This window comes from Doryrhamphus excisus, chromosome 12 (assembly GCF_030265055.1).
Source record: "Doryrhamphus excisus isolate RoL2022-K1 chromosome 12, RoL_Dexc_1.0, whole genome shotgun sequence".
NCBI lineage: Eukaryota > Metazoa > Chordata > Actinopteri > Syngnathiformes > Syngnathidae > Doryrhamphus > Doryrhamphus excisus.
The window spans coordinates 5521795-5546192 of record NC_080477.1 but is presented as its reverse complement, the minus strand read 5'-3'; the positions used below and the strand labels follow the sequence as shown (position 1 = coordinate 5546192).

The window sequence follows — 24398 nt, the reverse complement described above, 5'->3', positions numbered from 1 at the left end:
TGCATTTTTTCCCTTTCTCAATGAATGTTTTCAATTAGCATGTTTCCGTTGTGACAAAAGTGAAAATATGTTTAATAATGGACTTGGAGATGAAATGAGATGAAATACTGCTGATGAGCAGCGTTGGGCACATTACTTTAAAAAAGTAATTATAGTTACTATTTACTTCTCAAAAAAAGTAACTGAGTTACTCCACTACAAAAGTAACTAGTTACCAGTAATAGTAACTATTATATTTTATTAAGGTACAAAATGCATTTACACAATGCATGGCATGTGACACGTCTGCAGGCATTGTGTAGTCCCTGCAAACTGATCATAGATTTGTTTGAGGAATCTATAAAAAAATGACCTTGAAGATATACCTGATATGACCTTTTGAACTCTGCAACCCAACATTGTTCATTAGAGGACCTTTTCGCTGACAAAGAATACCTAATCATGCTAAAATGATCGTCTTCGATGTTTCAATTGATCAAACTGGCTTTATTTATATAGCACACTTCAGACAAAATGATTGTAGCACAAGTGCTGAAACATTTTATCATCCAAACAACCGGCAAAAAACGAATATTTGAAAATGGAAGAAATACAAGATAACAGCCATTGCCGTTGTGCTGGAGCTTCATGCAAGATATTATCTTGCGTAATCAGGATAATTCTGAGAAAACAGAGCAATGATTGTATACAATTGTTGGATACAATTGGATATAATTGTTCTTAAAGAGCCAGACTTGGCCTGTAATTGTTTTTTTTTTAATTAATAAAACTCAACGAAAGGTGAACCACGATAGAGCAGTGGAACACAGAACCTTAGATGTCACAGATGCAAAAGGCAAATATATGTCATTTACAGCTATAGACCTTATACATAATATATTTGAACTAACCTCAGCATTCACTACCTTTCTACAGTGTCTCGATGATTTTGCCATCCCCTTTGCCACAGTAAGCATATTCTCAGCTATAAACACATGCTAATAAACACGCAACATCATCCCGTTGTTCTGTGTCACTAGCCTAATATTTGCCTCCTGTGCAGAGCAGGAGCACATCTCGCTGCATCCTGCACCCTCCCCATGCTCTGCTTCTTTTCAGTGGCTCTATAAGATATTTATAAGCATTTTGATAGTTTTCTTCCACTCTCCATCATCCGAGGTGAACGCTGTCATGTTACATTAGTCCAAGAACCCTGTCTCTGTTCTCCTGCCCCGCACCAAAGGTTCCAGCACACCGGCATGCTTCTGTTTAGACTGCTGTGGAGTCAGTTGTGAATTATTAATGGTATTAAGCAGAGAGCACATCCTCCCTTTCAGAGCGCTCGTAACTTGATGTGGAATAGAAAAGCAATAAACTGATTCTCAGCAGATGTAGCTTCTCTTTGCACTGCAATGAATAAACAAATCACATACTCCTCATACATCTGGTTTCAAATGATATTAGATTCAATGAAGATGGAAATGCATCAAGTGTATATAGTTACAGTACATAAGACTTATCAATGTTCTCATTTCTCTTTGGATGTGCTGCATAATGATCACTTATTCCAAAACATCTTATAATTGTAGCACCGGCAGGGCTATTCATACATACAGCTTCCTTAGGCTACGTTATTATTTGCAACACAAGTCAACCAGCATCGATACAATACAGCAGACACACAGGGACGGCATAGGGCATTGTCACACAAGGCCCTTCATTCCGTGCCGGAATTGGGCTCCATTCCCCTCTCGTTCCTGGCCCCGCTGGCGTCCGCTCACACTGATTTGGTGCCATGGCCCTTTTGCTTGTTCCATCACTTCTATGCTGCTGTATTTCTGCAATTTCTCTGACAAGTAGACCTTGTTGTTATGTTAATTTTGCACAGAGTTTCTGCTGTCATAATTACTTGCAAGAGGGTCGATTGCATTAATTAAATGACATTTTTTTTTGACTTTGTGGAATAATTCCAGTCGTACTTGAAGCCGTTTAGATTATACTTTGCATAAACTGAATCTTCAGAAGAGCACCAATCGCATGAATGAAATGACACATCTTTATCATGCATGTACTGTATGTAGTTGCAGGTGAGTTTGCATTCTGTGGGTTTGACTTTTGAATAATTTAAAGTCTCAGTATTTTATTCATATTATGAATTCTGCTACTTATCATTGAGAATCTGCAAGGAGCGGTCACATTCAAATCATCGATTAGCAAAGCAACACAAAATAATATTATTCTGCTGCAACCACCGATTTGGCAAAATGGAAAAAAATATGAATGTCAAAGTTCTGGAACCAATAAACATGGATTTTGCTGTTTAACATAGAACATTAAAACAACAACAACAACAACAACCGCTGCCGGCAGTGACATCTCAGAAATGTGCCTGCGAGCATGTTTGACCCCCTGCTGAACATGTTACTGTAAGGTCAACGCATGTTTTCTTGTCGGAACAAGATATGAGTGTTATGGATATAAAATGAGACCGACACAAACACCATGATGCACTGCAGGGTTGACATACTGTTACGTTGGAACCAATGTAGTGTATGCATGTGTGTGTGTGTGTGTGTGTGTGTGACACAGCCACCTCTGAGCCATACCTCTGAAATACCGATGGTCTTAAAGCCGCAAAATGTGGAAGTCTTTCACCCTTGTCTCGGTTCGGCCCATCGCCTTTCTCTCTTATGCGTTATTGTATAGTGTTTTTGAATATGCATTTTTCCATCCATTCATTTTCTATACCGCTTATCCTCATTAGGGTCACGGGTATGCTGGAGTCTATCCCAGCTTTCTTCAGGCAAGAGGTGGGATACACCCTGGACTGGTCGCCAGCCAATCACAGGGCACATATAGACAAACAACCATTCACACTCACATTAATACCTATGGACAATTTGGAGTCGCCAATTAACCTAGCATGCATGTATTTTGGATGCTAAACAAGCAGGCAAACGCAAGCCAAAATATTTTTTTTTTCCAAAAAGTTTCACAAAACATGTTAACTGGGGTACCACTGTATTTTGAAAAAAAAAAAAACATGAAGTTTTGGAAGTGTTGGAAGTTTCAAACACAGTTGCAGTCTGATGTGTCGTATTACACGGGGTACAACCTGAACTGGTCGCCAAACAATCGCACGTCACATATAAACAAGCAGAGGCTCACACTCACACCTATGAATCCCCTATTAGGCTAACGTGCATATTTTTGGAATGCAGAAGGAAGCCAACCAGCACAAAGAAAACCCACCAGTGCACGGCGAGAACAGAGATTGGAACCTGGCTGTAGTGACTGTGTAGCTGACACAGCTAGGCCAATTAGGCCACCGTGCAGCCTCTGTAAAAATGCAGAAAATTTTATTACAGTTATTTTGTAGTTGAGGGTTCTTAGACCTCTTAATTATGTACAGGGTGATTGAAAAGTAACCCCCTCCCGCCCCATTTCTAAGTACTTTCTAATTGATTTCTGAGTAATAATTCTTCCAAGAAATGTACATGAAAATAAAGCCTGTTGCATGGAGTTTTATTTAAAATTCAACATGGGCACCAGCATTTGCTGTTTCTCAAGCTGCCTGGGAACCACATGAACTGAAACTCTTGTCATTGACTTCTCGTATTTGCCATAGATTTCAATCATTGATTTAATTATAACATAGATTTAATCCCCATACCTCATGAAACATACACAAAAAATATTGAAACAAATATACAACAGATGAATATATGTATGTATGTATTTGGTAACTTTTTAACTCTTTAACACAAAACCTGGGGTGCACGGTGGTCTAGGGGTTAGCGCGCAGACCTCACAGCTAGGAGACCAGGGTTCAATCCCACCCTCGGGCATCTCTGTGTGGAGTTTGCATGTTCTCCCCGTACTCCGGGTACTCCGGTTTCCTCCCACATTCCAAAAACATGCTAGGTTAATTGGCGACTCCAAATTGTCCATAGGTATGAATGTGAGTGTGAATGGTTGTTTGTCTATATGTGCCCTGTGATTGGCTGGCGACCAGTCCAGGGTGTACCCCGCCTTACGCCCGAAGACAGCTGGGATAGGCTCCAGCACCCCCGCGACCCTCGTGAGGAAAAGCGGTAGAAAATGAATGAATGAATGAATGAACACAAAACCTGTCACAAAAAATCTACTCCAAAACTGCTATATCTTTCTTTGTTCTTTTGACTTAATCACATGCTTCCACCCCCACACACACACACACACTGATGCACACACAGAAAATGGGTTTTGCCACTGACTATAGGAGATGAATGGTGAAGTGCTCACAGTAAATGAGGTGATTTCCGTGATGAAATAGAGCGATAAAAAGGCACAGGAGAAAGTGCATTTCCTCTCGCTTTCACTCTCTGCAGCTCTCCTGCTCTGCTGGGTGACCATTCATCATGACATCACAGTGATGGAGGACACATACACACAGACAGTAGATGAAGTGGAAACTCAAATCATTTTGAGTAAATCATGTTTCAGTTCAGTGTTAAAATGGGTTTCCAAACAGCCCACCCCCAGCAGGTGACCTTGAAGCGATGACAATGTTTGAGGAACAAACATGCAGTATATGTTTTCTCTTAATTCCAAAAGCATTTTGAGGTCAAAGGCAATGTCACAGCGGTAGTAACTCTTTTTTTTATACTGCAGTAAAGGTGGAAATGTCAATCGACGGATAGGTCACGTCAAAGCCATTTTCTTTCTGTAAATCCTAGATTCAGTTTCTGGGCTGAAATGTATGTTATGTCATGTGATCCTCCTCTTAGGATACACTCCTGAAAAAAATCTTAAGCCTGGTTGGAAATGACATGCCCAGATCACTCATTTGCTATGTTGCATTTTTTGGTAATGGTAATGGTTTTATTTCATTTGAACATGCATCAGATTACAATTGAGTGCATCACATAATCAGTTCACAGTTCCACATGTCCAAAAGGAGTAGGAAGAAGCAAAGCTTATTAAATCCTACCCCTCCATCTGGTACTTTTACAATCAGTAACTCTTACATTTGTTCACTTCCTGCTTTCCATAATACAGTTTAAGGTTTTTTGTTTTTGTTTTTGTTTTTTAATAATGCACCTCGTACCAAAGTACAAGGTGATATGAGCATCCAATGCCATAATGGGTACCATAGTAAGTGTCAATATAGTGATATATATAGCACATCATGACTGGTTCAAGACTCTTCATCCTTGTATTTAGCAAACATCAACTGCTTGTATTGTTTCTTGAATTGGCTCATCGTTGTGCATTGTTTGAGGTCCTTACTCAATCCATTCCATAGTTTGATTCCACATACTGAAATGCTATGGCTAGCATAACGTAGTCCTAGCATAGAAGTGTTTCAAATGTACTTCTTCCCTGAGATCATATTTCTCCTCTCTTGTAGAGAAGTATTGGATGACATTTTTAGCTAATTGCTTATTTTTAGCCTTATGCATTATTTTAGCTGTTTGAAGATGAACTATATCAGCAAGTTGAAGTATTTGTGATTTTAGAAATAAGGAGTTAGTATGTTCTCTGTAGGCGGCATTATGAATTATCCTTACTGACCTTTTTTGCAGTACATTTAGCGAGTGAAGATTGCTTTTATAGTTATTAGCCCATATTTCCACACAATAAGTAAGATATGGTAGAACCAGAGAGCAATAAAGAGTGTGGAGTGATTTCTGATTGAGAACAAATTTTGCTTTGTTCAATATTGAAATATTTCTGGCCACCTTATGTTGTATATTTGTAATATGAGGTTTCCAGCTCATATTTTCATCTATTGTGATCCCCAGAAATGTATTTTCCTTCACCCTTTCAATGTCTACACTGTCTATTTGTATTTGCTGGTACGTGTCCTTTCTGCTGTTACCAAACAGCATGATTTTAGTTTTACGATCTATTATCATCAAACCTTTTTTTTAGTGTGACCATTTCTTCTCTGACCTTTTTAATGATTTTGTCTGTACTACTTTTTTTTCAAATAATAATTAATAAATAAACGATTGCTGTTTCGTGGTTGGCTATGGCCTATTATTAGTAAAACTAATATTGAAACATAAGTTTATGTAGTATTCTGGTCACTTCAAAATTGTATACTCCCTCTAATATTTGAGTGTTGTTTTTATCCTTTGGCATGTGCAGTGTCCTTGGGATTTTAGAAAGGCAAATGTATTATTATGATAATTAATATTACCAGGCCTTGATAATGTTATGAGACTTGACGATGGCCGATGATATCGGCCAGATATTGCATTTTTTTTTTCTTGATAATGAAAACCAATATTTAAAAAACTGCTGTATAAGTGGACATTTTAATGTTTACATGGCCATGACGACATCACACTGTGTTTACATACAGTGCAAACCCACCCCCTTTGTGCTTCCCACAGGCTCTTGTGTCGCTGGCCGCTTTAACGGGACTGAAGTTGGCGAGTTCCTCACGTTAGGCTCTGAGACGCTATCTCTGAGTCATTCGGTGAAACACAAATTTGAAGGTCTTGACGGTCTCGCCAACTCGTCAATCTTTCTCGGGAGTGAATTCAGATTTCCTTGCTTGACTTTCAACTTAGCCGCGGTGCTGCCAACTTGATATGAGTGGGTAGACAGAGAATCACATCGATGCCGGACGCCGCACTCATGACATGTAAGAAATGTCCTTGAGTAAACAAACATCGCTGCTTGAAAGGCAGCTACTTGTGGCGGTGCTGTTAATTCCACGACATACACTGTCCATACATACGTAGACACACAGATCGTTTATTACTCTCCAATAGAAAATCACATTTCCAGCAAGTCTGCAAAAATGGGTTTCCATATTTTATATTTTCCGCCGTGCAAAAGATGACCTCATCAAACTGACTTTCAAGCATGTAAACAAACGTGGATGGCTCGGAGCAAGCTGGCGTGCTACGAATCGCCGCCTAGCCTCACTAGGAATGTAACAATTCCCTGAAGTAAGCACGGTAAAATCTGAGGCTGTGTGTGTGTGTGTGTGTGTGTGTGTGTGTGTGTGCTCGATTAGGAGAGTCCGTGGGGACGTCCGTGAACATGCTTTTTCATCTGATATCAGATACATTTTTAATGGTATATGCATTTGTTAGGTAGATTACTTTTCCTTTTCAATTTTGCATCGGATTTACACTCTGTTGGAGACCTCCAGTCGTATGACGGATTTGAACTTTTAGCCTTATGGATTGGAGCTTCGGGAAAAGATAATAGGATATTATATTAAAGGATATAAATTAACGTTAATATCTATCTGTACATCAAATTTCATAAAAATCAGGTGCGAAATATGTTAATTTTGATGTAAAGTTTGATGTAGAAACCAATAGAGTTGTGGAGCTACATGGTGGCCAGGGGTACATTTTGGCCACCTCATCGACCATATAGACATTTAAGGTAGAAAGTTATTTCCACCCCTATGTGAATAATGGTCTCACCTTGATTGCCCCAATGAAAATTTTCTGTCTCCGCCTCTCCTGCTGCACTAAGGGCTGGGCTTACATAAAAGTTATGACTCTCGTTTTATTCCCTGGACTTTTTGATGATTAAAAAATGTGAATGGCTTTTACATATGTCACAGCTTAAGCCTAATAGCAAGTATGTATTAAAGCCACGTTGAAAAGCTAATTGCTGATGCAACAGTAAACCTCGGATATATCGGATTCAATTGTTTCCACTGGTTTTGTCCGATATAAGCGAAATCCGTTATATGCGTATACCGGAAAATGTCCGTTTTACGCATACTATATCGGATTTATATCCGGTATATGCGTAAATCGGATTTTATCCGTTATAAAAAGGCACTTCCTTGACTATGTTTCCAATGTACCTGGACGCGCAGGCAACGCTGCAAACGCTGCAAATGACGTCGTATAGCGGCCTGTCACGATTCGGCGAATCGGAGCGCCACGATGCGGCCATCCGATATATGCGAGGGAAATTTTATGGAAATGCATTGGAACGGGACTGGAGATTTTGTCCGAAATAGGCGAAATCCGTTATTAAAAATCCGATATATGCAATGAATTTTTATTGGAAATGCATTACAGAAAAATCGGTTCTTTTTTATCTGTCCGTTGTGAGCGAATTTCCGATATATCCGACTCCGATATATCCGAGGTTTACTGTATATCCATAACATCTGTTATATAGCCGCAACAATCCCGTAGCCTGCGCAGTGTGATGTAGACAAAGAATAATAGGACTGTAAAAGAGACTTTTGGGGTGTTATTTCATGTCTAAAGGGCTCTAATAATGTTAAACCCGTATTTACAAAGTTGCAAAGAGATTTCCGTCTTTGCGGAAATTCACTTTCACTTTGGTCTGCAACCACGATAAAAGAGGGACGACTGTATGGCGTTTTGTGCTGGTGGTTTGCATCAAAATCAAAATGCAAAAAAAGAAAACAGGAGCAAAAGACAAAAAAACTTCATCAGTTTATTGAAAATTGCATTTAAACTCATACATGTTGTTTATCGAGTTTGATACCAAGTTAATACCAAGCCTGAACCCAGCCCTCACTGCCGAGGATGGGGGCCTCAGTCAAGAGCGATGCCCTCTGCAGCTTCTCCACCGAGCAATCTGGCAATGTGAAGCTCTCACAGATGCCGTCTTATAGTTATTGGACAGCAGTCAGCATCCATAAAGGTTTTTATTTAGACCAATGGGGCTGCTAATATAAAATAGCAGCCACAGCACAAACAAACTCGATAGAAACTGTTGAGTTTTGTAGTTGTTCATTTGGTACACTTATATAATCCAATATAAAATATGTTTCAAAAGTCATGCTTATCATAATACTTGCAATGTTTATCTGTATTTTCAGTCTGATGCAGTTCTACTCTAAAAATGGCAATGATAGATTGTGTGGCTTTGTACCCTGACTTGTGAACATACAGTAGCTACTGTTGATATCATCTCCACAGACCATAGATATTATCAAGACAGACTTATGGAATGAATAATGACCCTGCACGCACAGAGACCCTTTAAGTGACTAAATTAGATTTTCACGTTAATATTCCAGTTGAATGTACTTACCTTAGTCAAGTTTTACTCCTGTGCCCCATGCTGTTCTTACCGTATAACGAACGACACAACTTCCTGAGCCGCTTTCAACTTTCAGCTGAATGGAGGGTTGTCACGTCCTATCATTAATCTCTGTCTGTCCGCTGAACACTTTGCCCTTGTGGAGGTTACACACATTACCACACGCACGTGCATCATACAACTCTTCTACTGCTCACTCATGAAAAAAAGATGAGAAAAATGGTGGACCTGACGCATGGCAGAGTGCGCTCCCCTTATGTTGCCCTGTTCTGCACAGAGTTCGTGCCTCCCGTCGAGGATGACAAAACGTATATGCTTGGGCTGAGATGACAGAAATGACCTTAATATTAAAAATTTAAAAAATAGGTGATGAAATGCAACATTCGTATGGAGAGGTACGCAGAGAAAGACATGTAATGGTAATGGTAATGGTAATGGTAATGGTAATGGTAATGGTTTTATTTCATTTGAACATGCATCAGATTACAATTGAATGCATCACATAATCAGTTCACAGTTCCACATGTCCAAAAGGAGTAGGAAGAAGCAAAGCTTATTAAATCCTACCCCTCCATCTGGTACTTTTACAATCAGTAACTGTTACATTTGTTCACTTCCTGCTTTCCATAATACAGTTTAAGTTTTTTTATTTATTTTTTTTTATTTTATTTTTTTTTTTACCAAAGTACGAGGTGATATGACCATACAATGACATCATGGGTACCAATGGGTACTATAGTAACTCGAACCTAACCAAAATGATTGAGACTTGTGTTTTGTTTACTATTGATTTGTATCAATACAAACATGTTTATGTCTTTATTCTCACTAATTGTGCTTTTTGTGGTTCTTGAACGCACCCCGTGAGACGCAAAAGTCAAGTTATATTAAATTTGACTTTTTTTTTGTTTTTTTACTCAAACTTTTCCATTACACTTTTCCATTCGAACAAAACAACAACAAATAAAACACACAGCCATACCTTTGCCACTGTAGACGAGTTCAATCCCAGGAGACATCTAGCCTGCCAGTGGTAGCGTGACAACCAGGCTAAAGGCTGTACTGTGTATCTGTTTATCCACCATTTTTTTTTTTTTTTAATAATGCACCTCGTACTATGAGCATCCAATGACATAATGGGTACCATAGTGCGTGTCAATATAGTGATATATATAGCACATCATGACTGGTTCAAGACTCTTCATCCTTGTATTTAGCAAACATCAACTGCTTGTATTGTTTCTTGAATTGGCTCATCGTTGTGCATTGTTTGAGGTCCTTACTCAATCCATTCCATAGTTTGATTCCACAGTATTGGATGACCAATACTATACCAAATGTGTACAACAGTGCCTCCAACAGAAGAACTTAGATAGACTTTATTGATCCACAAGGGAAATTGATTGGTTACAGCGGCTAAATGTAACCGGAGGAGTTTGTTGGAGAATGAGTTCCCCTGCACCTCTATTGTACGATGGTATGGGTGGATGAGGTCATCCATCATGCAGAGCAATTTGTCTTGTCTCTCACTGAGTACCGACAACTTTGCGGCTTTCCGCGTCAATTTGTCCATCAGGTTTGTGTCCTTTTTGCTGGTGCTGCTCCCCCCATCAAACCCCAGCAAGATACAGGGCACTGGCAATCACAGACTGGTACAAGATCTCTGGCAAGTTGCCGCACACACTGAATGAGCTAAGCTTCCCCAGGAAGTAGTCTGCTCATGCCCTTGTTGTCCTTCCTATTCTGTCTGCAAGAACAATCTGTATTATTATTATTTTTAAAGCTTTCAGGTATAATACGCACAACATGAATATGAACACAACACTTTGGTTTTTGCTCTCATCCTTCACAAGCATTATCTTTGAACATAATTTCTATCTTGCATAGCCAGCATACTCCACGGACACGTAACCCATTGAGCATGCTTGGGATGCTCAGCATCGGCCGCTTTCAGTTTCTTCCAATCTTGCACAGCCATTGAAGAGGCACCTGTGAAATGACCGTGCTGTCTAATCAGCATTGTGTTATGCCACACCTTTGAAATTATGAATAAATTATGAATGCTCGCTAACACAGTTATAGACGAATGTGTGAACAATATTTGAGAGAAACAGGCCTTTTGCGTACAGTATAGAAAAAAACATTTTAGATCTTTGAGCTCATCTCATGAAAGGTGGAGACTAGTAAAGGTAAAAAGAACATTAGAATTTTTTCAATCTCATATTAGTCACTGTCTGAAAGCCTATAGCTTACACTTATGTATTGCACTAGAATGTCTCATCACAACATAGCAGCGCTTTATTGATCGGGTTCCAATTCAACAAAAGGAGACAGTCTTAGTGTTGTTTGTCGTTCAGTGTGCGTCATATGAACCAATAAATTAATTTGTATATATATACAGTAGGGATGTTCCAGTCAGGATTTTATGCTGCCGATACCAATCCCATTAATCGGTGAGTGAAATCGTCCGATACTGACACCATAGACATAGACAATTGCACAATAACACAGCAGTGAAATTGCCAACGAAATGTAGTTGCTGGCTCCCGTGTAATAATAAATAATAAATAATAAATAATAAATAATAAATAATAAATAATAAATAATAAATAATAAATAATAAATAATAAATAATAAATAATAAATAATAAATAATAAATAATAATGTGGAGAATAAATAGATGACATCAAATATGAACAATGTACAGCGTAAACAGTAATTTGTACAAATAATTTAAATAATTTACATGCAATCACATACATGCAGTGTAAATGTTTAAATATACTACTGTCTATATTAGGGGTCACCAAGTTTTATTTTTCTTTTCAGAGATACTTTTACAAAAATGAAAATGGCCAAGAGATACAAATTTTTTTGTAAGATTTATTTTCATAGCTTATTTCAAGCCTAGTGGTCTAGTGGTTAGCGCGCAGACCTCACAGCTAAGAGACCAGGGTTCAATTCCACCCTCGGCCATGTCTGTGTGGAGTTTGCATGTTCTCCCTGTGCATGCGTGGGTTTTCTCCGGGTACTCCGTTTTCCTCCCACATTCCAAAAACATGCTAGGTTAATTGGCGACTCCAAATTGTCCATAGGTATGAATGTGAGTGTGAATGGTTGTTTGTCTATATGTGCCCTGTGATTGGCTGGCGACCAGTCCAGGGTGTACCCCGCCTCTCGCCGGAAGACAGCTGGGATAGGCTCCAGCACCCCCGCGACCCTCGTGAGTAAAAAGCGGTAGAAAATGAATGAATGAATGAATTTCAAGCCAAACAAAGCCAATATGCTTGTTTTACCAGAACATGAACAAAATGCTGGTTTTCTAGATAGAAATACTGACGTTTTCTATCTCACAATTTATTTCTAGTCTTCTCACATTATGAATTGAAAACCTGAATAGAAAGCAGGCATGCGCTGCCTTTTGAAGCCAACTCCCTCTTCTGTGCCCGCAAAATCAGTGTCATATCAGTGTGCACTGAGGGCAATTTCAAGCGCAAAACATCCTCCTGCATTAAAAGTGTTTGCATACTCCCAATCCTTACTGAGGCGGTACTCATCCCTAAATTTTGCTCACGTTCACAAGTACAGTACAGTCCACAGTACGTGTCTTTAGCAAGACAAGCCTATTCTGAATGCTGCAGTGGGGGCAGAGCTGATCGGCGGAGGGATACCATGTCGATACCATTCTTTTTCACTAATATTGGCGAATCTGTGGCCAATCTATAGGCTCACCCCTAATATACAGTATAGATTTTATATACAAGTCAGCCTAGTCTGCCTGCCGCTGGAGTTTACTACGTCCACACCCCGTGATGACAGGGATCCAGCACTAAGTGAGTAATGACTTTACCAAGTCAAATTTGGCCCTGCGGCAAGATATAATTAATATATATGAAGGATGTTTATGCTAAAAGCTCTGCCAGAACTAAATACAAGGTTGGAGGTTTATGAAGATGTGTTCATGTCACTGAAAGGTCAAAAAACATTTGGTGCAGTATATGTCCTAAAGATGTCATTACCTTGTCCAGTGTTTGTTAACATTTGACACCAGATAATATATGTCACTGCCAACAGCAGGATTTTTTTTTTTTCATCCACCTTATCTGTGTCCTGCTGTCACTGGCATTTAATTGCTTTAATTTGATATTTAAGCGCTAGAGCAAATCGCATTTAAAATGTCTTCCTCTTTCTGTGCTGATGGCATATTCTATACCGCTCCCTTGTTTCCATAGCTGTCCTTCAGACTGCATCGAATGTCAGTTGCTCGGGGCATCCAGGGTTGTGTCTCAATTATACAAGTTGAGGATACTTCAGTCGGTAAGGAGATGATAACATCTTTGCAGGCTGGGAAAAGGCAGCATGCTTATGGTGCTTCAGTGAATAGAAAGGGCAACGGTAGAAGAACCAACGATAAGCTATAGATGATTTGAAGTTTATGTGTAAAATTTTTGCGTCACATTCAGGATTTTTTTAGCTTATAACTGCTTAAACAGGGCGGCACGGTGGTGTAGGGGTTAGCGCGCAGACCTCACAGCTAGGAGACCAGGGTTCAATCCCACCCTCGGGCATCTCTGTGTGGAGTTTGCATGTTCTCCCCATGCATGCGTGGGTTTTCTCCGGGTACTCCGGTTTCCTCCCACATTCCAAAAACATGCTAGGTTAATTGGCGACTCCAAATTGTCCATAGGTATGAATGTGAGTGTGAATGGTTGTTTGTCTATATGTGCCCTGTGATTGGCTGGCGACCAGTCTAGGGTGTACCCCGCCTTACGCCCGAAGACAGCTGGGATAGACTCCAGCACCCCCGCGACCCTCGTGAGGTAAAGAGGTAGAAAATGAATGAATGAATGAACTGCTTAAACAGTGAACTTTTTACTTTGTGTAATTTACATTCATTCATTCATTTATTTTCTACCGCTTTTTCCTCACGAGGGTCGCGGGGGTTGCTGGAGCCTATCCCAGCTGTCTTTGGGCAAGAGGCGGGGTACACCCTGGACTGGTCGCCAGCCAATCACAGGGCATGTAATTTACATTTACATCTATATTTACATCTATGTAATTTACATTTGAATCTATAGCTTAAAATGATGCTCCTTTGCAAAAATATGACCAATATTAAGGGGTAATTTCATTTATGGCGTTTCGTTTATTAGAAAGGACGGAAGGGAGTAAGTCACTGTTGATGGACTTCACTGCTTATGTGGGTTTCATACGACTTCATGTCAAAAAATGTGAACTATCCCTTTAAGACAAGAGTTGCAATGCCGTCTTGTGTTTTTACAATAGTCACTTGTTGTGGATCTTAACAACACCCCATATGCAATCTCAAAGCTCAGCTGCAACACCTAAAACCTAATGGATTGTCCGCCTGAGAGTTGCATTCCTTGTGCTATGACTCGACTAGAATAAAATACGCTGCCGATATCCTGCTCAGACAAGATATAGTTCCTCATTCGGGAAAAAGAAAGGGCACCAAAACTTTTTAGTAACCTTTTAACTTGAAAATGTCATCTTAAAATGGTTTGTTTTGTCTGTCCAGAATGGTTAAAAAAAACAAAAAAAAACAGCCACTCATAGTGTGAACATGTATTGTAGCAGAACTCTTGATTTTTGTCAGTTCCACAAATCTCTTTACTTTGTTCACTCAGTTTTTAGATGATAAAGCAATACTTGGCTTGCAGCAGAGAGACAACAGATGACCTCGCAGAAATAGAGATTTGTGCAGTGATGCAGAACTAATCGGCAAGTCAGACCAAGCAGATGGATCGCAATCCAAGGGCACTCGGTCGTCTCAGGCGAGCCACCACTCGTGTTTCCTCTGTTGCGTGTATATGTATGTAACACACCGAGCCTGTGGTTCCATGTCGTAGACAGTGAATACATCTGTGACAAGGTCTCAGGGTGTCTGGAGTTGAACAGATGTCCATGTTACTATTTCACTGTATTAGAGTATAATACAATATTGAGCATAAGCTTGGATTGATAAATTGTCAGGGAGGGTGAAAGACGGGGTTAAAAGGTCACTGGCAATCTATGAGGAGTCCATTATCAGATGTCTAAAAAATTTATGTCTGAGCCACCTAATTTTCCAGGCTATATGTTTTATGCCTTTCCTTCAGATTGATGAGCATGGGCTCCGTTAAGGTAGTTTGCTTTACTATACACTGAATCAATACATGTTTTTACCATTCATTCATTCATTCATTTTCTACTGCTTTTCCTCACGAGGGTCGCGGGGGGTGTTGGAGCCTATCCCAGCTGTCTTCGGGCGTAAGGCGGGGTACACCCTAGACTGGTCGCCAGCCAATCACAGGGCACATATAGACAAACAACCATTCACACTCACATTCATACCTATGGACAATTTGGAGTCGCCAATTAACCTAGCATGTTTTTGGAATGTGGGAGGAAACCGGAGTACCCGGTGAAAACCCACGCATGCACGGGGAGAACATGCAAACTCCACACAGAGATGCCCGAGGGTGGAATTGAACCCTGGTCTCCTAGCTGTGAGGTCTGTGCGCTAACCCCTAGACCACCGTGCCGCCCTGTTTTTACCATGGACAATACATATTTTCCACACGCGTACAACATCACAAAGAACCTCCATACAATTTGAACCTGGGCTCATACTGAATCTGTTGCAGTACCGGTGCAGCCACCGGATGCATTCTGCAAGACTGAAATCCCAAATAGGAAGTCAGATGCTTCAAGGTCAAACCTTTCCGGTGCATTTCAAAATGATATGAGTCTGAAAGCACTGTATTACGTCTCTTTATTGCCTGTACACTGGCAGTAGGTCGGAAATCATTATCGGTACTGCCGGGTCATCAAGTCATCAAACGACGGGAGGCTCATCTTGGAAGTGGAAAACAGCATTTTGTATGTTTGTATGTTAAAATTAACATGTGAGGAAGTGATGTAGTGTGATAAAAGTTAGTAGTGTATGAATGTTTTTTTTTTTTCTATCCATCCATCCATTTTCTATGCCGCTTATAATCACTATAATCTATATATAATCTATAGTCGCGGGTATGCTGGAGCCTATCCCAGCTGTCTTCGGACGAGAGGCGGGGTACACCCTGGACTGGTCGCCAGCCAATCACAGGGCACATATAGACAAACAACCATTCACACTCACATTCATACCTATGAACAATTTGGAGTCACCAATTTTCATATATGGCCTGCACGGTCCGAGTTCGATTCCATCCTCGGCCATCTCTATGTGGAATTTGCATGTTCTCCCCGTGCATGCGTGGGTTTTCTCCGGGTACTCCGGTTTCCTCCCACATTCCAAAAACATGCTAGGTTAATTGGCGACTCCAAATTGTCCATAGGTATGAATGTGAGTGTGAATGGTTGTTTGTCTATATGTGCCCTGTGATTGGCTAGCCACCAGTCCAGGGTGTACCCCGCCTCTCGCCCGATGACAGCTGGGATAGGCTCCAGCACCCCCTGCGACTCTTGTGAGGATAAGCAGTAGAAAATGAATGGATGAATGGTTTCACTATTTTTCAGAGTCAATACCAACATGTTTTTCTTGTCTGGTGTGAAATGTGTCAAAACACTGAGAGTGCATGCCAATATGATGCAGAACCACAACCTTACCATTAATGAGAAGGATGATGGTCGGGTATTCATGGATTGTGAACAATAATATTCAAGACATATAATTTCATGTATGGAAGTGAAATAGCAAAACCCAATTTAACGTTTCGGTTATTTGGAAATGGCAAAATCGACATTCTTGCACCCCTGAACCTCCATGGGAATGCTAAACCCTAGACATAGAAGCTTAATATTTCCAAAATGTAAGCTGAGGACATGTTGGAACATTACAAACAGTCTGTACGGGAGAGTCAACCTCTCCTTATCTTCAGCTGTCCTCCACTTGGTCTCTGGGGTCTCACGCATGCCTTGAATGAGGATGCGGTGACACTGATGCAGGACACCTTGAGGGTGAAGCAAAATGTGGATCACCTTGGCTGTTTGCGAGCTTACTCCTTACTCATTGTTTATCTACCTTAAAGGTATGCAGTAAATATTCATTTGTAGTATTTGTTGTTTTTTTTTTCTTTAATTACAAACATAGTCCTGCAGGAATTGAACTAAAATGAATGTAAGAGTTCGCTGATAACTTGAACCAGTCATCTGAAACAAACACATGCTACACCTTCATAATGACCGTCTTGACAAATCCAGGTGTTCTGATGCATAAAGCAAAGCTGGATATGTATCAGGAGTCTAAAACAAAGAGAACCAAATGTCACCACCTGCTGTCAATGATATTATCCATATCACGACTGGCTGGAGACAGTTGAAATATTAAGAAAATGAATTGCTACAATAGGGATAAATGTTTGTTTTTTACAGTAGCCCCTAATCATTTGGGTTGAAACAAACGGTTTTAGTTGAGTCATTTTGTTCCCTTTTGAGCCAGACGTGTTCCTATTTGATAATGCCTAAACAAGAGGAAAAAAAAAAAACTTATTACAGTGTATTTAATTTGTGAGTCGGCTCGCCATGACAGTCCACACACAGCATACTTCAACCGATGCTATGCTTCCAGGAGATATTTCATTAAGAAATAAATGATGGCTAGATCGTCTAAGGCAGGGGTCTCAAACACGCGGATGCTAGTTTAGGCCCCCGCCTTGATATGAAAGTTTAATGTTAGTGTGGCCCGCGCAAATTTGATATAGATGCTGTATGGTATCATGTACCCAGAAAAAATTATTACGTTTGATTAATGTTCATGTTAAAGGTTAAATAACTGTTAATAGTTATCCTCCCTATCCGTGTGGAAGTGGTAAGTTTTTGGCTATTTAAGTTTAAAGGAAATAACTTGGAGGCTGGGCGGCATGGTGGTCTAGGGGTAGCGCACAGACCTCACAGCTAGGAGACCAGCGTTCAATTCCACCCTCGGGCATCTCTGTGTGGAGTTTGCATGTTCTCCCCGTGCATGCGTGGGTTTTCTCCGGGTACTCCGGTTTCCTCCCACATTCCAAAAACATGTTAGGTTAATTGGCGACTCCAAATTGTCCATAGGTATGAATGTGAGTGTGAATGGTTGTTTGTCTATATGTGCCCTGTGATTGGCTGGCGACCAGTCCAGGGTGTACCCCGCCTTACGCCCTAAGACAGCTGGGATAGGCTCCAGCACCCCCCGCGACCCTCGTGAGGAAAAAGCGGTAGAAAATGAATGAATGAATGAACTTGGAGGCTACCGTTTAGGTCGCTAGCTCTCTAGTTTGCGAGTTAGCATGTGTCTCAAGACCCTGCAGTTGCGCAATATGTTGTAAATAAAAAGAGTATAAATGTGACTATAGTCGTGTTTTGTCATGTCTACAGGGCTCTAATAATGCTTTGTTCATTTTAATCTGAAAAAAATAATTTGTCTACCCACCAACTATATGTGGTTTCTTAATTTTTTAATTATTTGCCGTTTTATTATTATTATTATATTTATTTATTACTGATTGATTGATTTTCTTTATTCTTGATCTTATTTCGTGTAGAAAAATAAAAAGTAAGACATTTGAGAACAGTGGAATGTTTTATCAGAGCTTTTCTTGTAGAAAATCGGAACCAAAGCAAAGTTTATTCATTTTTCTGTTTTTAATAAATGCGTTTTTTTTTTTTTTTTTTTTTTGGAAAACCTGATGCGGCCCAGCCTTGCCCAGACCCGAGCTCCAGTGGCCCCCAGGTAAATTGAGTTTGAGACCCCTGGTCTAAGGGCTCTAATTTTGTAGACGAGGCGTGGCGCACCTGCCTTGCGCCGACGCACTTTGCAAATTTCGAGAGTGTCATCATCTAGCGCAGAGCCACGCACCCACGCCTCCATCCCTCCTACTGGCGCAAGTGGAAAAGAGGGTGGAGAGAAGGCGCATCATTCCACTGTGATTGGATGATTAAGGGGAGGGGCGGGACGGGCGATCAGGTATATGAAGAAGCAGAACCACGGAGATGAGCGATGAGTGGAGCCTATCGTGTGCTTTTTTTTTTTTTTTCTGACAGATTTTTCACTTCTAAAATGTTGATTTCCAGGGATTGTAGAGTCGGCCCCAGTTGGCATCATACTTTCAGCTGCCGTCAGGTTGAGTTTCCATTATGCGTGACCCTGCGCCACCTTGCGCTGCACCACCAAATTAGAGTCCCAAGTGTCAACAAGTCAATTCTGATTTGCCTTTAAATATGTGTAGATGTGCAATCAGCAATCAGCTATGCAAAAGCGTTTTGGTAAACATAAACATGATTTGACATATGGAGGCACACTGTTATACATTCATTAACTTTACACACACACACACACACACACCCTCGCACCTGTCAGCCCGGTAAACGCTTCTGCCCCATCTGTCAGACGGACTCTGTCACACTTTCAGTCGTCATACGTGTGAACGTCTGTCAGTATGCCGTGCGGTGAATGGCAGCTCGTGGCGAGTGTTGCAGACTGACAGCGAGATGAAACCTCCCCTACCTCACGCTTGTCCTAACCCATGAGCTGCTTTCTTCTAGACATGGCAAGTTGCAAGCTCCTGAGCAGCCTCTGATCTTCTACAGCAAAATGATCTTTTCTCTCTGCACATCTTGAAGGACAATGCTGGCCATAAGTAATGCTGCTTTCTAAAAGCTCTGTATAATTAAATAGATTACCGGTAGTTTGTCTTTTTCTCCTCTGAATTCAAGAGAAGATGTGCTGCATCAGAGTAGGGTGAATAGCATGCTGATTATGTTTTTAGGTCGGCTGTATTAGCAGCCTGGAAGGATGAGGGGGTTTTGTCATTCTTTGGAGCCATCTGACGTCTCTGCACACCTCTCCATGGAGACCAAAACTCCTTCATGAAAATCGCTTGGCCCAAACCACGTAAAAAAATGTTCAAATAAGAGCCATGAGAAGAGTCTGAAGAAACACAGGCTTACTTTGATCGTCAATATGGGGAAGCTTTGTGGATGTAGACATTTGACACAATCAGTAATGACACTCAGTAATTCACATTTAATGTGAAAAATGACTGTAGTGTTCAGCTGAAAAAGTAAAACTGCATATTTTTTGTTGAAAAATAAATTAAGATAAATTTAATAAATTTAATTGCTTAAATATGTTGTACAGTATCTTGTTTGTAATTATGTTCTACATCAAGGGTGTCAAACTCAATTTACCTGGGGGCCACTGGAGCTAGGGTCTGGGCAAGGCTGGGCCGCATCAGGTTTTCCAAAAAAAAACCAAACACATTTATTATAAACAGAAAAATATACAAACTTTTTCAGTGCTTTGGTTCCGATTTTCTACAATAAAAGCTCTGATAAAACATTCCACTGTTCTCAAATATCTTAGTTTTTATTTTTCTTCACAAAATAAGATGAAAAATAAATAAACACATCAATAATAAAGAAAATCAATCAATCAGTAATAAATAAATATAATAATAATAATAATAAAACGGCAAATAATTAAAAATTTAGAAACCACATATAGTTGGTGGGTAGACAAATGATTTTTTTCAGATTAAAATGAACAAAGCATTATTAGAGCCCTGTAGACATGACAAAACACGACTATAGTCACATTTATACTCTTTTTATTTACAACATATTGCGCAACTGCAGGGTCTTGAGACACATGCTAACTCGCAAACTAGAGAGCTAGCGACCTAAACGGTAGCCTCCAAGTTATTTCCTTTAAACTTAAATAGCCAAAAACTTACCACTTCCACACGGATAGGGAGGACAATTATTAACAGTTATTTAACCTTTAACATGAACATTAATCAAACGTAATAATTTTTTCTGGGTACATGATACCATACAGCATCCATATCAAACTTGCACGGGTCGCACTGACATTAAACTTTCATATCAAGGCGGGGGCCTCAAACTAGTGTCCTGGGGGCCACATTTGGCCCGCGGGCCGCTTGTTTCAGACCCCTGTTCTACATTGTTCGATTTTTGAAAGTGAACATAAAAGTGAACATAAAAAAGCCATCGGAGCTCTGCCTCATTTTTGGAAGTGACTTCATCCAGGCAATATTGCTCAGGTAGACAAGCATAGTGTTGTACGAGACAGAGGATGTTTACTGGTTTTAGCTAAGATTTGACTGATGTGTCAACAGTTTTTGAGAAGCGTCCACAGAGGTGGGGCGAACCACAGTCTACAACTGGTGGAGTAATGTCAGCTCCCGGCTGCCGGAGCACTGCTGTGGTTGGCCAATGTGCTCAGTGTACTTTTAAACTTGCAACACACGTATTCCTCCCCTGGCTTGCCCGTGTGCAAGGTTCTCCTGCATGGCACACAGAAAATCATATGCATTCATTCATTCATTTTCTACCGCTTTTTCCTCACGAGGGTCGCGGGGGGTGCCGGAGCCTATCCCAGCTGACTTTGGGCAAGAGGCGGGGTACACCCTGGACTGGTCGCCAGCCAATCACAGGGCACATATAGACAAACAACCATTCATACTCACATTCATACCTATGGACAATTTGGAGTCGCCAGTACCTGGAAAAACCCACGCATGCACAGAGATGGCCGAGGGTGTAATTGAACCCTGGTCTCCTAGCTGTGAGGTCTGCGAGCTAACCACTAGACCGCTGTGCCACCGCAGAAAATCATATCCATTGGAATATTCTTCCTACAGGCTTTGCGTAGTCAGTAAAAGGAATTGAGTTTCCCATCACCGGTTGACATCTCAGGGTTAGTATAAGAATGTGATCATTTTATTCATTACTAGACTAATGCAAATCCATTATCGTTGTAATTAGTCACTATTATGCTACTCTCTTATGTTACCTGGGATCAAGGGGGAACAAGATTATGCATGATAATACAACTGTTCCTCACTATCTGATTTCATTAAATGAGAAATTGATGCTGTACGCTGGTATTTTTTCAATATATTCCATGTTTTTATTTTTTTTTGTATTCTCACTGTCATTTACTATTAGCGGATTAATTCCACTAAAAAGAGGGATTATGTGAACATGAATGAAATATCAAATTTGCAAGTGTGTTTATGTATGCGCTCTGTGTCACACTCTGCCAGCCTCAATTATCACGGCTCATAATTGTTGAGTGAGATTAATTTCGGTGTAAATAAAAATAAAGAGGGTGACAAAGGGAGGTCAAAGAAGAAGGGGAATGCAAATTGGAGGGGCAAATCACTCTACTGCGTGTCAAGATCACACAAAACAAAATCACATGCAAAGCATTAATATTTTACAAAACAAGAGGAAAAGCAACTGTGTTTTTATAGCGAGGTAAGCTAAGATTTGTTTGTATTCCTTTCTCAATGTGGTGCAACAGCAGAGCAGCATCAAAGACATGAAAAGAACTACAATCTGTCAGAGGAAGTGATTTGTTCCCTAAGTCGATGGTTGTTAATACGCAAAGGTTACCAGGAGTCATTGTTCCTGTTGAATAGAAACATGCTTGTGTTAACTTCCGTACAGTAAGTGGGTATGCAGGCACTCGCTGTCTCATCTGTCTAAATTGTCACATTCAAAGACACACAACATCCTGTCCACAGACACACACTTTGACACAAAGGGGCGGTACCACCGCACACACAAGTTCTATCATGTCTTATTTTTAGCTGTTCTCCAGTCCTGACCTACATCACTGCATGAATAAAGCAGCAGAGATGTGGAAAGTGAGGAATGGGGGAAGTGAAGACACGGAACAGACACACCCTGGTATATTTGAAAAAAAATGACTCCATGTGTGAAATGACAGCAGACCTCGCCCCAGGAGAGAAAAAAAAACACAAACACACATAATACAGTAGCTTGGTACTGCAAATATCGAGTTGCCTCATCAGTTTTGAAAGATAATGAAAACAGACATATTTTTATTTATTGAGGACATTATTATGTTATTGCATGATAGATGAGTGGTTAGCATGTTGGCCACACAGTCGGGAGATCCTGCGTTCGATTCTCCCCTTGGGCATCTCTGTGTGGAGTTTGCATGTTCTCCCTGTGCGTGTGTGGGTTGTCTGTTTTTTTCCCCACGTTCCAAAAACCTGTTCGGTTAATCGGCAACTCTAAAATTGTCCATAGGTATGAATGTATGAATGAGTGTGAATGATGTTTGCCTTTGTCTACACTCACACCTTAAAGCAAACATTAATTCATTTTCTACAACTTATCCTCACGAGGGTCGCGGGGGTGCTGGAGCCTATCCCAGCTGTCTTCGGGCAAGAGGCGGGGTACACCCTGGACTGGTGGCCAGCCAATCACAGGGCACATATAGACAAACAACCATTCACACTCACATTCATACCTATGGACAATTTGGAGTCGTCAATTAACCTAGCATGTTTTTGGAATGTGGGAGGAAACCATTCCTTATGTTATAATGCTACATGGTAATGGTAATGGTAATGGTAATGGTAATGGTAATGGTAATGGTAATGGTAATGGTAATGGTCATGGTCATGGTTTTATTTCATTTGAACATGCATCAGATTACAATTGAGTGCATCCCATAATCAGTTCACAGTTCCACATGTCCAAAAGGAGTAGGAAGAAGCAAAGCTTATTAAATCCTAGCCCTCCATTTGGTACTTTTACAATCAGTAACTGTTACATTTGTTCACTTCCTGCTTTCCATAATACAGTTTAAGGTTTTTTTTTTTTTTTTTTTTTTTTTTTAATAATGCACCTCATACCGAAGTACGAGGTGATATGAGCATCCAATGACATAATGGGTACCATAGTAAGTGTCAATATAGTGATATATATAGCACATCATGACTGGTTCAAGACTCTTCATCCTTGTATTTAGCAAACATCAACTGCTTGTATCGTTTCTTGAATTGGCTCATCGTTGTGCATTGTTTGAATTTCCTTGTGCTGCAGTCTTTCAGACGTTGCGGGTTCAATTCCTGTCTAAATCCTCAACACCCAGTCATTCCCACCCCTGTAAAAGGGTGTAAAAGCAAGACAAATAAATTGTGCGATTGAGTTTAGTTCTCACAACCTTACAGTATTTGGTGTACTGCAGGTCTTCCATGGCCTGTGCCTTCCCCTGTAGCTAAGCCTGTGGCAGTTCTCAGGTCCCCCTGGTCTGCAATACACCCAATTTGCAAACTGAGTTCCTTTAACCTTCACTAAAGTTTCATTAGTTAAAAAGTACTACACAATAGCTACAAAACAGCTGTGTTTTGATTTCTTTTAAAATTGCCTGTTTGTGTTAAAAACCTAACAATGAGGGGGTCGCTGTCTAAAAGTAAGACCATTTCCGTTGCCTCTGGTGTCTGAAACAAGTCACAATTCTAAAATTACCTTTTTTTCCCTCTTGTTAGCTGTTATACAGTCTAATAACTCAATAACTTCAGGACACACCCACACCCACCATGATACACAC

General features: G+C 40.4%; 1 protein-coding gene across 2 annotated transcripts in view; it reads left to right on the top strand.

The window, feature by feature from the left end:
• LOC131139865 (protein kinase C-binding protein NELL1-like) overlaps positions 1-24398 on the top strand; it is a 238263-nt gene that overhangs the window by 135657 nt on the left and 78208 nt on the right. The window lies entirely within an intron of this gene.